We start from the raw sequence: 13,551 nt of genomic DNA, 5'->3' as shown, positions 1-13,551 counted from the left end.
CGGGGAGATGCCAGATGAGAATGTGCAATGTCAAAATTAAAGTAATGCTTTAATTGAGAAATGGCACAGAAAAACCCAGACAATTTGCAAAAAGATAGCAGAACATGGTGACCCATTCAAACACCAGGAGAATGTTCTCATACCTCTAGTTCAGTCAATTTTACTTCAAGAAGCATGCTGTTTTTCTAGCATACGTTTTCCTAAGTTATTAAATTATGGGCACAATCCTAACCAGGTCTACTCAGAAGTAATTTGTTCAATGGGGCTTACTCTCAGGAAAGTGTGGTTAGGTTTGCAGCCTATGAAGCTTTTCTCAACAGCCATAAATCACAATGCGCATGTTCAAGACTCCTGCCCTGGACATTCATTGGGGCACTGGCCATTGGGAATGTCTGAATTCTCATTTCTGTTTCCATGTGACCTCATCTTGTCTATTCACCTTTATGGGGCCCTTTCATGAAGTGGTTACTTAACTGTGTACATCAGGGATGTCAAACTTGTTTCATACAGAGGGCCAAAGTTAGCATTCGTGGTGCCTGCTGAGGGTTGGAAGTGACATCATTAAGCAGATGATGGCCAGAAATAAGCACTTTGTTCTCACACAGAAATCCATTAGCTGCAAATGGATTTTCTCTTTCACAGAAGAGAAAATGCACAAATCTTGTTCATATTTTCAAGATATGAGAGCCCAATTATCAAACTAGGACAGCCCAATTAAAACAGGGGCCAGATAAATTGCTTCTGGGGGCTGCATTCAATCCATGGGACTTATGTTTGAAACCCCTAGTGTACACAATTAAATACATTGATGCTACCAATTTTTAGCCATAATTTAGACTCCTGTATTGAATGGAACATGTCCCATCTCTATCAAGCTTAGTATTTGGAAGTTATTTTGAAAGAACCTGTGGGGTATAGTTTCATATTCGTGTACCATCCATCAAAGGAAGAGTGGGAATCAAATTAAATTATTAAAATTCTCAGCAACTGTTAAGGATTTAGGCAGGTGTTGTGAAATGTACAGGATATCCATTTATTTGCCATATTAAATTCAGGCATGCACCTTGACAGGAGGAGGGAATGTGTTGCAAGGATCCCTTCTTAGACTGAATGGAAGTGATTCAGAAATATCGAGCCTCTCTCCCTTTTTGAAGATTTATACTGAATGGCGAGCTATTCTCCACGTTAGAATGCAGGTGAATGGCAGGTTCGCATTACAAATGCCTGAGGTAACTATAAAAATATAAATGGTATAAGCTTATTGATTTTTTTTCTCCTTGAGGCCACAAATTAGAAATGGCATGCTCAAAAAAAAAAAATTTCCAAAAGAAATCATTGCTCTAGTCACCAAATTTTAATTAAAACATAAATAAATCATTGTAGTCTCAGCACTTGCATATAAACAATGGAAATGATGGCATCCTTACAACTCCATGTCAGTGTTTTGTGACTAAGGAGTCATTGCAAAAATACAGCCCGAAGTGATTGAAATTGAAACCAGATTCCCAAACTAAATGAATCTCACATGCAAACCATTTCAAGTGATTACAGCAGAAGCCACTGAAACCACACATTGGGCTTGGGAAGATGGAGGGAGGGGAAAGGATAATTTTGCAAAGTACAGCAGTACTTTTTAAAATATTAAACGAAGCACTGTTCTGATATTACATCTTCTTTTTGCCACGCTATGGAGTAATGGGTTTCCACATCCTTATAGCAAACAATAACCATATGTTGTGCTGGGTACAGAATGTTTGTTTCTTCATCAGCACACGAGTGTAGAAAAGGAAGGGATTTTGTTGTCCTAAGCACTCTGCAAGGGCTTTTAATCAATCCAGCAGGGAACAAAGTATTTAATATGGGGGGAAAAAATGGTTGCTTTTGCAAATGGTTCTCTTGTACTTTGGCAGCAGGAAAGGACAGGAAATGCTGCATCTTCCATGGGGATCTAGGTAAATGTAAAAGAGTAATCAACATTCCCACTTTAGACATGGAGACTCTGAAGTTTATAACAATATCACCAGAGTAAGGAAAGGTCAGGACTCCCAAAATGTGTTCACACAGTCATGAGACCAAACATGATGTCAGTGATCAGAAGTACACAAGAACCTAAGGGGAACCAGAGGTGCAGCTGAGGCCGGGACAAGGGGGTACATGCCCCCTCCCCACCGTCAAGTGGTGGTTTTCCTCTGTCTCAACGGAGGGGGGTGACAGTACTCACTTCAGGCATGTGGCATACACTGTGAAATTAGCCCTCCGACCCGCCCTAGCCTCCATATGGACCCAAATGGAGCCGTTTTCAGAGGCAAGGACTGTGCATGTGCAGTGGAGGTGACAGTGCAGATACGGCTGGTGTCTCCCTCCTCTGTGATGTTACCTGGCTCCAGGGGTCACCAGGGCCTGGCAATGCAACTAAAAAGAACTCTTGGATCATTCCAAAGATTTAGCCCAGACTCCCCTTTCCCATAGTGGCCATCCATGTACCCCTGGGAAACACATAAAGTGGACATGAAAGCAACCATTCAGTTTCTGCCACTACACCTCAACAACTGACATTCAGAAACACACCGCTGCCGAACCTACAGGAAGCATACAGCCATTCTAACTAGTGCTCTCATTTTATGATCCCATTGGTTGCATGGTAAGTAAAGACTGCATCAGATAGTGTCCTTCTACTTGAAAATACAAGCAATGCTGCAGACTGGTTCATGCCAGAATGTGTTGAACTGAGATTTCAAGGAAGCTGGAAAACAGAGGGCTGGGACACACACATGGAACCAGCGCATATATGCTACACAGAGCTGGGGCAAGAGTGATCCTCAGGCTCTGATGCAGGCTCCCAACTAGGAGCTGCATAGGACCACCAGGGATTTACATGGAACATTCATTCAACCTATCTTCCACGAAGAAAGGAAGAAACAGTTTGCATGGATGGGGCCTACTTACATATAAATGTGTATACATGTTAATGCAGGTCCTATGCGTGGGGTGAGCAAAGGGGCATGGAAACCCAGAGCTGACTTCCAAGCTTGTAATATCTCAGAAAAAAAACACTAAACACATTTCACTATTAGTATTACAAGTGGAAGCTTTCTATGCTCACCTTGCTTGGCTGGATTCTGGTGTTGACAAATATACAATTCTTCTGTTCATGTGCAGCACTCCATTGCATGGGAAAAAAACAGCCATGAGGTCGGCTAAAAGCCTCACCTTAGGCAGTGGACTGGAGAAAATGGGAAGTTGGCAGGGAATCCATGCATGCAACAGGAGAATGCAGGAGGGGGGGCTTACCTCCTCCTGTTCCTGCTTCATTGCCACCTTGCAAAGTGGTTGGCAAAGAGAATGCTGGGGGCAGAGAGGTTCCACTCCCAGGATCCTCCTGGCCAAATGAGTGCACAAAAAGTGATGGTGAAGTGGGAGCAGGAGGGTGGATTAAAATAGTGAAGAGTTCCCTAATGGGGCTGAGGCTGTGTGGTGTCAGATCAGCTTAGACCAGTCGTAGACTATAGGTCGTAGACTATAGGTCGGAACCCACCAGTGGGTCATGAGCCAATTTTTGTGTGTCCCAAAACTGACAAACTGAGAGCTGACAAGGAACCCTGGGGTTCCCAAGGGTATTGAACCCTATGGAAACAGAAAAGAGCAGCATGTGGGAGTTTACACGTGTGTAGGCGGACACACCTTGGTCCATTTCAAAGGGCAGGCTGAGGGGAATGCAATGCCACCAGAATGGTCCCAATCTGATGAATGCAAGACCCAACAAACTCTGAAGAAGGGAGTCCCTCACCCCCAAACCAACAAGGAAAGTGTATTGAGCCCTATGGAAACCAAAACTGAACACATATGTGCATTTACTTGTGAGTAGGCAAACATGCCTCTGCTCTTATAAAAAGCCAGGCAAAGGGGAACATAAGACCACCAGAATGGTTCCAATGTGATGAACATGGAGCTCAACAAACACTACAGAAGATGGTCCCCTCCCACCATAGTAAAAAGTATAAAAACAGAGGCTTGAGCAGCTGGTAAACTTTTTTTTTACATCTCTTTTTTTTTTTTTTACGTTGTAAGGTGGGTCCCAATAGAGTGTCATTTTAAAAAGTGGGTCCTGTCACTAAAAGTTTGGGAATCACTGGCTTAGCCTGCCACCAAGCATAGTGACTGAGAGACTGAGCTAAACAGCAGAACTTCCCTGGTTCCAATCTCAGATCTGTGTTAGGTCAGGCCCAGTCGAAGCCCTGCAGCATGCAAATCCCATGCCTCTTCCCCCAAAATTGCATGTGTGCATGTGCAGGTGGACACCTGACCACTTGCACTTCCTCACCCACCACTTCCTGACCACTGACCACTTCCTCCTCACCCACCCTTCACTGCTTAGGAAAACAGCTGGTGGGGCAAGGAAAAGCAGGTGTGATGATCTGGCCCAATAAATGGCTCCGGCTTGCCACCGCCTGCCTATTTTATTCCACTTTAAAATAGGACTTCTCACACCTTAAGAACATAAGCACAGCCCCACTGGATCAGGCCACAGGCCCATCTAGTCCAGCTTCCCGTATCTCACAGCAGCCCACCAAATGCCCCAGGGAGCACAGCAGATAACAAGAGACCTGCATCCTGGTGCCCTCCCCTGGTTTCTTTCCTAAGCAGCTGGGGTAGATGAGAAGGAAAGAGAAGCTGGCACCAGTGGCTGCAGCTTGGTGAGCAGCCGAGAGCACTGCTGTCACGGTTCACCTGAACTCACCACCTGAAATGAGCATTTCGCCCTCTTCAGGCTACTGCTGGCACTGCAATAGGTTTCTTGCAATAGGTCTCAGCTCCCCAGTTGCAATATGGAGATATGATAGAGATGCAATAGGAGAGATGACTTACCTTGTAAAGATTACACATGAAGTACTTTGTACACTTAGAAAGTGCTATACAAATGCAAAGTATGATGATGACATGCCAGTTCCTGCAGTGTTTGTGATGATTGATAGGATGGGGCGGCTTTCTCTATCTCAGAACACTGAAGGCATGCATCATCTTGTGCTTGAGAACAGATTTATAGTCCTCAGTTCTGATTTTCACCCCATATGACTTATCACTTCTGAATAATGATCTCTTTTTGCTCACAAATACTCCAGTAGGACGTTATCTTCCCTGAATTCACAGCCAGTGCTAGAAGGAGCCGGGACGTCGACGGACTACGGTCTGAAAGCATCATTCACTTCTACCCCCAGTAAGATATATGTTGTGCTTGGATTGCAAAAATGTGCATTCGTTGTACATCTTCCCCAATGTTATATAGTGCCATACTTGCTATACTATCTCACTACTATGCTAAAATTAACCACACCTATCATGGCATGCAGTCATCAGCTCTGACCTTTTCTTCTTGCCCCAGTGTGCTTTCAAATCCTCTGGCCAGGATATTTTGCAAACCTGAGGGAAAACATTGCTATAGAATGCCAATTGGCAGGGAATATTCTCTCAACCCCACTTCCCTTCTTTAGTGCTGAAAAGGACCTGTGTTTATTCAAAGGCTACACATTAAGGTGATACTGGAAGTTTTATGATTTGCTGGCAAACTTGTTTCAGCTATTGAATTGTGACAAATGCCAGAGAGAAGGGACACAGACTTGGATGCCAAAGATACTTCACCAACAAGCCTTATACCCAAATTCAAATTATTTTAAACTTTGCAAGAGCCTCCTGTTTCAAAGTTGGAATGTTCTTTCAGACCAGATCCACGGTTGTAAAGTGGTAAAGTGGTTGTCTTAGAACCCACTATTCAACTATACATTCCAAATGAATCTGTCCTCCCCATTCACCCATGTTTGCCCCTTTCTGGTCTGTGTGGCTAGGTTATATATGCTGCTTCATGATATATGACACTGGAGGATTTCAGTAGGGCCATCATGCAACCAAATTGCCTTGCACGGCCTTGTGATAACAGCACAACATCAAGATAGAAACATGGGACAGGATACCAGCTGCCACCCTTCATCCTAAACACTTATTTGCCAGCTCAGCAGGTCATAGGATCATGCCTGCAATCGTTTAAACAGAAAATAGAAACTCTAATTGCAATCTCCCTGTATATGACTTGCAGATCAATTAATTCATATTCGTTGGTTACAATCCGTGGTTTACTAAATTGTAAATATGAATTATGAATTTATGAACAAAGGTTTGATAGAAGTTTTGCCAAGTTCTCAAATATGATAATTTGAATCCTTGTTTAGATACAGCAGAACTGCAAATTCATGAGATTTTCCTAGTGTTTGTTTTCACAAAGAGATACTCCTTGAGGTCTATCTTGTTTTCCTAACCAATTAACATATTCTGCTCCTCATGCTGCCACATATTACTCCAATAATACCAGAATCTTTTGACTGATGTTGAATCTTGATAGCCCCAAGTTCAAATTTTACCTCTGCTATAGATTGCATGCGGTCTTAGGTATGTCATTGAAATAATCAAAAAAAGGTGGAATGTTTAAATCCTATTGAAATCAATGGCATTTTAAAAGGTTTTACTGTGAACAAAGGTTATATTGATTCCAATGAGACGTATATGGACCTAATTTACAGCTTAATCCTAGGCATGCCAACTCAGAAGTAAGCCTCACTAATGTCAATAGGACTTCCTCCCTGGAAAGTGTGCATAGGATTGCAGCCTTACTCAGACTTACGTTCACTGACTGTTCACCAGCTGTAAAATGGGAATAGGCAGGACCAGCCTGGCAGGGGAGTTGTATGACTTATTCAAGAAGCATAATTACTTCTTATCAGCAGGTATCTTTGAGTCCTGCATTTGCATTTTGTAGTGGGTTTTTTTGTGAAATGGGAACACTGCATCTTTTAAGCTAATTTCTCAGCACAGGCACCTGAAAAGGGAACAATTCTAATGAACTTGTCAGGTTAGGTTTACTCTTTCCACCCCCACCACTTATTCATCGAAGGGGGTCAGGTTTTATAGATAAGCACTAATTGGGTCTGTGAACACACTTTGCATTTATCCAAATGCCTAGGGGGCATTCAAAACATGCAGACAATAAAATTTGGATTAAAAAAAACAGTTTCATAATATATAGGACTGATAAGGGTTACAGAATGGTCAGTGATTGTGCCTATTTTTTTTTTTTTAAAAACAATGGCATTGGATTCATTATAGATGTATTTGGGCATCCCTGCAGGCCTTTTAACTTGGCAAATTATGAACAGTTCAACCGTTTATGGCATCAATGGGACAAAATAAATAGGGCATTAAGGGGCTTACTGCGACCACAGCATAATCATGGCCTTGTCACTTGACTCTAATGATTAAATATGGAGGGAAATTTCCTTATCTGGCAATATTGCTTTGAAGGGATATGTGGGTTGACAGTGATGTAGGTTACACTGCATCGTTAGAGGATGTATTGATTAACTCAATCTTCATTTGAGAAGGATGCAGTGGCAACTGCATCATCTGTGATTTGTGTTTAATGTGAAATTTATTGCTATCCCATAGAATTTACTATCTTTTGAAAAATTACTCATAGCATCAAAAATAGGAACCAGCCCATACATCTTTTTTTCCCTTTTTTATGGATAGTGATGTCGAAGTATCATCGAAGATAGTGTCAAAGTATCAACAGATATCTGGTATTTATCATGTTTACCATAAGTTAGTTCAGTGGTTCTCAAGTTTTTCAGCATCGGGACCCACCTAATGAAAGTTTCACTTTACCAGCCACTCAGGCCTCTGTGGCTATAATGGTGATTGGGCAAGTAGCAGGTTTGTTTAACCCTTGATGTACATAGCCTAATCTACCATGTCAGCTTTGCGAACCACCAAAAATTGTGTCATGACCCACTGGTGTGTACCTCCCATAGACTTCCCTGGGGCACATGCCCCAGGCACTGGCTGCTAGGACTCTGCGGAAGCCTCTCTGAGGTGCCTGACAGGGGCGGAAACTGTGCTTCCGGTTTGCCAGAAGCACAGTTTATAGCGCCGGGGAATCTCATAGAGGTTTCCCTGGCATGGGAGGTCGTGTGGGGCTCCATGAGCCTCTGGTGAGTGGGAGGGCGGATTTCTGCACCGGGAGGCAGTGATAGCCCACAGGGGTGCCATCGCGGAGCTTTGCCCCGGGTGCCATGGCTGGCCATGTACCCACAGTTTGAGAACCACTGAGTTAGTCCATGTAGCCATCTGCAGCTCCTTTGAACCTTCAATCTGGAGGGAATAGCCTGGAACTGGAACTATACTATCAATTGCCAGGAGCCAGAGGACACTGACACCCCCTCCCCCAAAGATGCATGCATGTATTCCTAATTGAATGAATTTTAATTTTAGCTGCTTTAGGAACCGGTCTTGACTGAAAGACCAAGGATAAATCAAATAAATATGACAAAGGGCACAATTCTAACCAGGTCTACTCAGAAGTAAATCCTATTTTTTCAGTGGGGCTTACTTTTTGAAAAGTGTGGTTAGGGTTGCAGCCAAAGTCATATAAATTACACAGGCCTACAAAACTGAGGGTCAGAAAAGTTTTTCCCAAACTTTATGGTGGTTTGATATGAATTTGGGGTGCTGATTCCAAAAATGGCATCCGTTTTGCTCTATCACTTCTAGTTTTGTAGATATAGTATAGCCTTATTAGTGAATGGTTCAAGCAGCTTCCTCATGAGGAAGCCGTATGAGGCTATGCTGTGTCTCCAAAACTAGGCATGATAGGGCAAAACGGAAGCCATTTTTGGAATCAGCACCTCAAATATACCTAGGAATTGGTGTAACATTTAAGGAAGCAAAATGTGTATTGGCCTGTGTTATCAGTGAGTGACAGCAGTAGTGGGACATGAAAATTTTCCTGAATTATGTTCAGCTCTGAAATCTTAAAATGTACACTATGAAGAGTGACATATTATCTCTTTCAGAGTAAGACATGTTGCATGCAACCTGCTTTTGGATCCTGAGAGACGGCATGAGGCCTTCATTTGTTAATATTGTAAGATAATTTTTGAAATAGGAATTACCTAGAGCAGTGGTTCTCACCCTTTTCAGCCCAGGACCCACTTCTGAGAATGACAATCTGTCTGGGACCCACCGGATGTGATGTCATCAACCTGGAAGTGATGTTACGGCCGAAAGTGACATCATCAAACAGGAAGTGACATCACTGTGATGCCAGAACCAGAAGTGATGTCATCAAGCAGGACGTGACATCACTGTTCTTACCTAGGAACTCAAACTGTAAATGACAAGAAAATTTTTGACAAGGCATTTTTGAAGATGCTTTTTCCCAAGCCAGACCATCGGTCCATCTAACTCAATATTGTCTACATCAAATGACAGCGGGTCTTCTGATTTCCAGACACGGATGTCTCCCAATCCTGCCCCAAAAACCAAGGGGATCGAACTGGGGGCCTATTAGAATTTCTTGACTTTGCCTGACCATGTAGGACTAATTTACTCTGGAAACATAATATCACTCAATCTGCTAACAGCCTTCAGAAGTAAAATGGAAACACTTTCAGGTAAATGAAACTTTGTACGATAGGGAGGTCCACTTTTTCATCCCTCTCATATTTAGGAACTCTTCAATAAATCTAACCTACTCTGGCATCTGAAGAGTTAATCTGCTGCCATCTAGTGGCCTGCTAGTAATCTTACACTCAGTCTTCCTTAATTCTCAGTGGGCTGGATATGCATGTTGCTTGTACACCAATGCAGTACAGTATTCTGTAGTATCATCTGGGTGATGCTGCAATCCTGTACAACTTTCCTGGGAATATGCCCCACTGAACATAATGGGACTTCTGCATACATACATAGAATTATGTTGTACAACAATCTAGTGGGCTCATGGCAGAGACAAGATTTAAACCAAGGCAGCCCCAATTCTCCAAATGAATCTTTTTGTTACTGTCACTCCAGTTCATTCTATCTTTTAAATTTTTTATTTTTTAAATTAGATTTGGTCATAGCATTTGCTATTGCAAAAAAAGTTTTTACATTAAAAAAAACAACTTTCACTCAGATTTCATGATCTAAACCTGCTTATCCTACTTCATGTATTATCCTACTTCATGTATTCACCTACTTATCCCTTTAGTGTATCTCTGCCATTTTTTAAAAACTCTCATTCTGTTATCTGAATGGTCACTCTCTAGACCAGGGGCATCAAACATAAGGCCCGGGGGCCAGATGCGGCCCCTGGAAGCTTTTTATCAGGCCCTCAGGCTCTTAGCTGCTGAGGTGTTATAGCTGAAATGGCAGCCCACATGAAAATTGGGCTTCCCCAATCTTGAAATATGATCAAGATTTGCATACTTTCTCTTCTGTCATTTGCAGTTAATGAGTTTCTATATGAGAACAGGGTCTGATTTCTGGCCATTAGCTGCTTAATGGTATCACTTTCCGCTTAATAACATAACTTCTTGAGTGTGGGAGAAAGGCGTCTAAAGTTTTTTGACTGGCGAGTATGTTGACCTACTGGGCCATTGGCTGTAGCTCCCCATTAGGGCTACAATCCTAACATTGTATGGAGTGATGGATTTTTGGTGAGGATTCTACGGTTTCCTTGGCTGGTTTCCCTGGTTCACCTGGCTCACCATTTGGGAACCATTGCACTAGGTAATCCGGTGCACTGTAAGGAGGGAAAGCACTTTTGGAGCAGTAGCAAAAATGGATTATAGGAACATTCCCAATCTAGCACTCCATGACTATGTTTGTTTAAACTGCATTCAAGAACACTGGGATGTGAGAGAAGACAATTCTAGGGCCAATTCAACAGCACTGTCACAGCAATATAATTTTGTCCTTACGTTTTAGGTGCAAAATTGCCTAAGATGGTTTATTGTGCTTACATCTTGAGAATGCTTTTCAACCACCAGAGCCCTCAAAGCTCTTTTTCTTTTCGTCTTTGATGTGTGAGGGCTGATTGTGGTCACTTGGTGATGAGAGGAAGCTCTGCTTTTGGGTGATGACTTCAGGGCCAAGCACGGTCTCAAGCCTTTCCCCATGGCTGTGGTTGCCCCCTTGGCTGCAGAAGAATTGCAGCAATTTCAGTGAGACATGCATACTTGATCATATTATAAGCAATAAAGTTCTACATTTGTAAAAAGCAGTGCATCTCTCTCTCTCTCTCTCTCTCTCTCTCTCGCTGTGTACTTACCATACTGTCATTATTTTAACAGCACGCATTGTGCCTTTAGGTCAACATGCTTTCTCTAGAATTTTTTTTATTGACGGGATGAGGCTTCATGCCACAACCTCATGTCTCCTCTAATTGGATGAGTGTTTCCTTTGTCCTTGAAGCAGCAAAGAAATATGTGCATCTTCTCTCTGTAACATGGAAAGCATCTGCTTTCAGCTTTGGCATATCTCAGCAGTAAAACCCAATGCTTCTGCTAGAACTTTTCCCCCTAATTTGGATCAATTCAATGTACGGTACTGAAGGTTACCACGGAAGCTCTCAAAAACAAAGATTTGACACAATGGCCACAGCTGAAAGGTGTACAACGCTTCTGATGCATTTTCAGACATTTGTGCAAAAGCTTGGAAGGCCGTGGCCCTTAAATCTTTTTCTGGATGCACTACAACATTCTGTGAATGTTGGGCTATGTTGCAAAAAGCAAAGTCACTGAGTGGGGTAACTATATCAGAATGAAAAAAGGCGTTTGAATGGTAGGAATTCTTTAAGGACCACAGGTGCTTCTGTAGCCATGTGCTGCTTTCTCTTTGCATGATGGGAGTATTGCTTGAATATATGCCATGAAGTCAGTGCAGCAAAGGTTAAGGGCATAGTCTCATAAATTTGGAAGAGCCCCTAAAGTAGAATAATCCATGGCAATCTACTTTTAGACACATTCTGCTTCACATGCCCTAGTGCAAGGGTGTCAAACATAAGGCCCGAGGGCCGGATGCGGCCCCCAGAAGCTTTTTATCTGGCCCTCAGGCTCTTGGCTGCTGAGCAGTGCTGAGGTGTTACTGCTGAAACAGCAGCCCACTGAACTGAAAATTGGGCTCTTCCATATCTTGAAATATGATCAAGATTTGTGTTTTTTCTCTTCTGTCATTTGCAGTTAATGAAAACAAAGTGCTGATTTCTGGCCATAAGCTGCTTAATGATGTCATTTTCTGGTTAACGACGTCACTTCTGGCCCTCAGCAGGCGTCCTGAATGCTAACTTTGGCTCTCTGTACGAAACAAGTTTGACACCCCTGCCCTCAAGTTTTCACTTAAAGTTCTAAAGGCATTTCTAAAGGCAGAGTACTCCCATGTAGAACATCTGAGAAGAACACAGTCAAAGGAGATCTATTCTTAGGTTTAGGTCTTCCTTAAAACAAAATAGCTATGATGTCCAGATTCCAAAATGATGCCTAGCATAACTTTAAAGTGATCAGATAGTAAGCCCTTCATGTATCATGAAATGAAAAGCCAAAACAAGTCTTGATTTGAAGGATATTGTTCTCCAATACTGGTCTAGTAAGTTAGCATGTACCTGTGACAGGGTCCTTTTGTTTTACAGGTTGCTTTTCTCATCATGACAAACAATATTCCATAGCACAGTTTGTTTCATCACCAGGGGTTCCCAAAGTGAGTGTTGCAACACACAGGGGCACTGTGGGATGTCCCCAGTGGCCCTTCCTACCTGTTCATCTGGTGCTGCCATCTTCAATCTCACAAAATTTCATGAGATTTGGGCACCACCATCTTGGATCTTGTGAGATTTCACAAGGCTGAGCTGGGAAAAAGAGGCTTCAGGGGCATCGTAACCCAGATACATTTGGAAACCACTGCCATAAACCCTTGCTACATTTCTTTAACCCACTTCTGCCCAGCCCACAGGTATACACATTTGATTCCTGTTGCGTATATGCAACGTTGGGCAGAAATGGCTTAACTTGCTGAGACACTCATTTCCATAATGCATATCATCAGCTTATCAACCATATGTCCTACATACAGACCTCAGTATGGTTTTATACTATTGTCACCTCAAGGAACTGCTATATGAGTTTTAAATATGTATAGCCAAATATCACTTCCAGCCAGTTCAAATAAGGTTAATGTACTCACGTGTGGCTGAGAACAATTGATGCCACATCATCATTTCTGAGTATCATGCACTACTGGTTTTTAACTTTGAGGCTGCGATTTTATCTCTGAGTAATCTTCATGAAGATACTAGTCACAAAAACAGGCTTTTGGGATAGCGTTTGTGGCTGGTTGTATGCAAAACAGATACAGTGCATTCAGTTATCACAGAGGCAAAGTAACATTTAGTGATTAAGGCTGCAATCCTATACACACTTACCTGGGAGTAAGCCCAATTGACTGTAATGTGACTTACATGCCTAGGATTGGGCTCTAAGGTGTACCCTCGTAGACCGAAGACTTCTTCCACTTTTATGTCTTTGATGCCACAAATTCTTAATGCTCACAGATTCCCCCTATTAAGGATGCCTATTACATGGACCAGTTGCATTCTCTTCCCATCTCTTCCTGTCACGCAACATCGTTTCTAAAAGCAGTTTTTAAAAAGAAAGCATACATCCTGTACCTTTACTGTCATTATCAATGACA

Source organism: Tiliqua scincoides, chromosome 4, assembly GCF_035046505.1.
Source record: "Tiliqua scincoides isolate rTilSci1 chromosome 4, rTilSci1.hap2, whole genome shotgun sequence".
NCBI classification, from domain to species: domain Eukaryota; kingdom Metazoa; phylum Chordata; class Lepidosauria; order Squamata; family Scincidae; genus Tiliqua; species Tiliqua scincoides.
The sequence above is the reverse complement of the archived record's forward strand: the minus strand, read 5'-3'. Positions refer to the sequence as shown.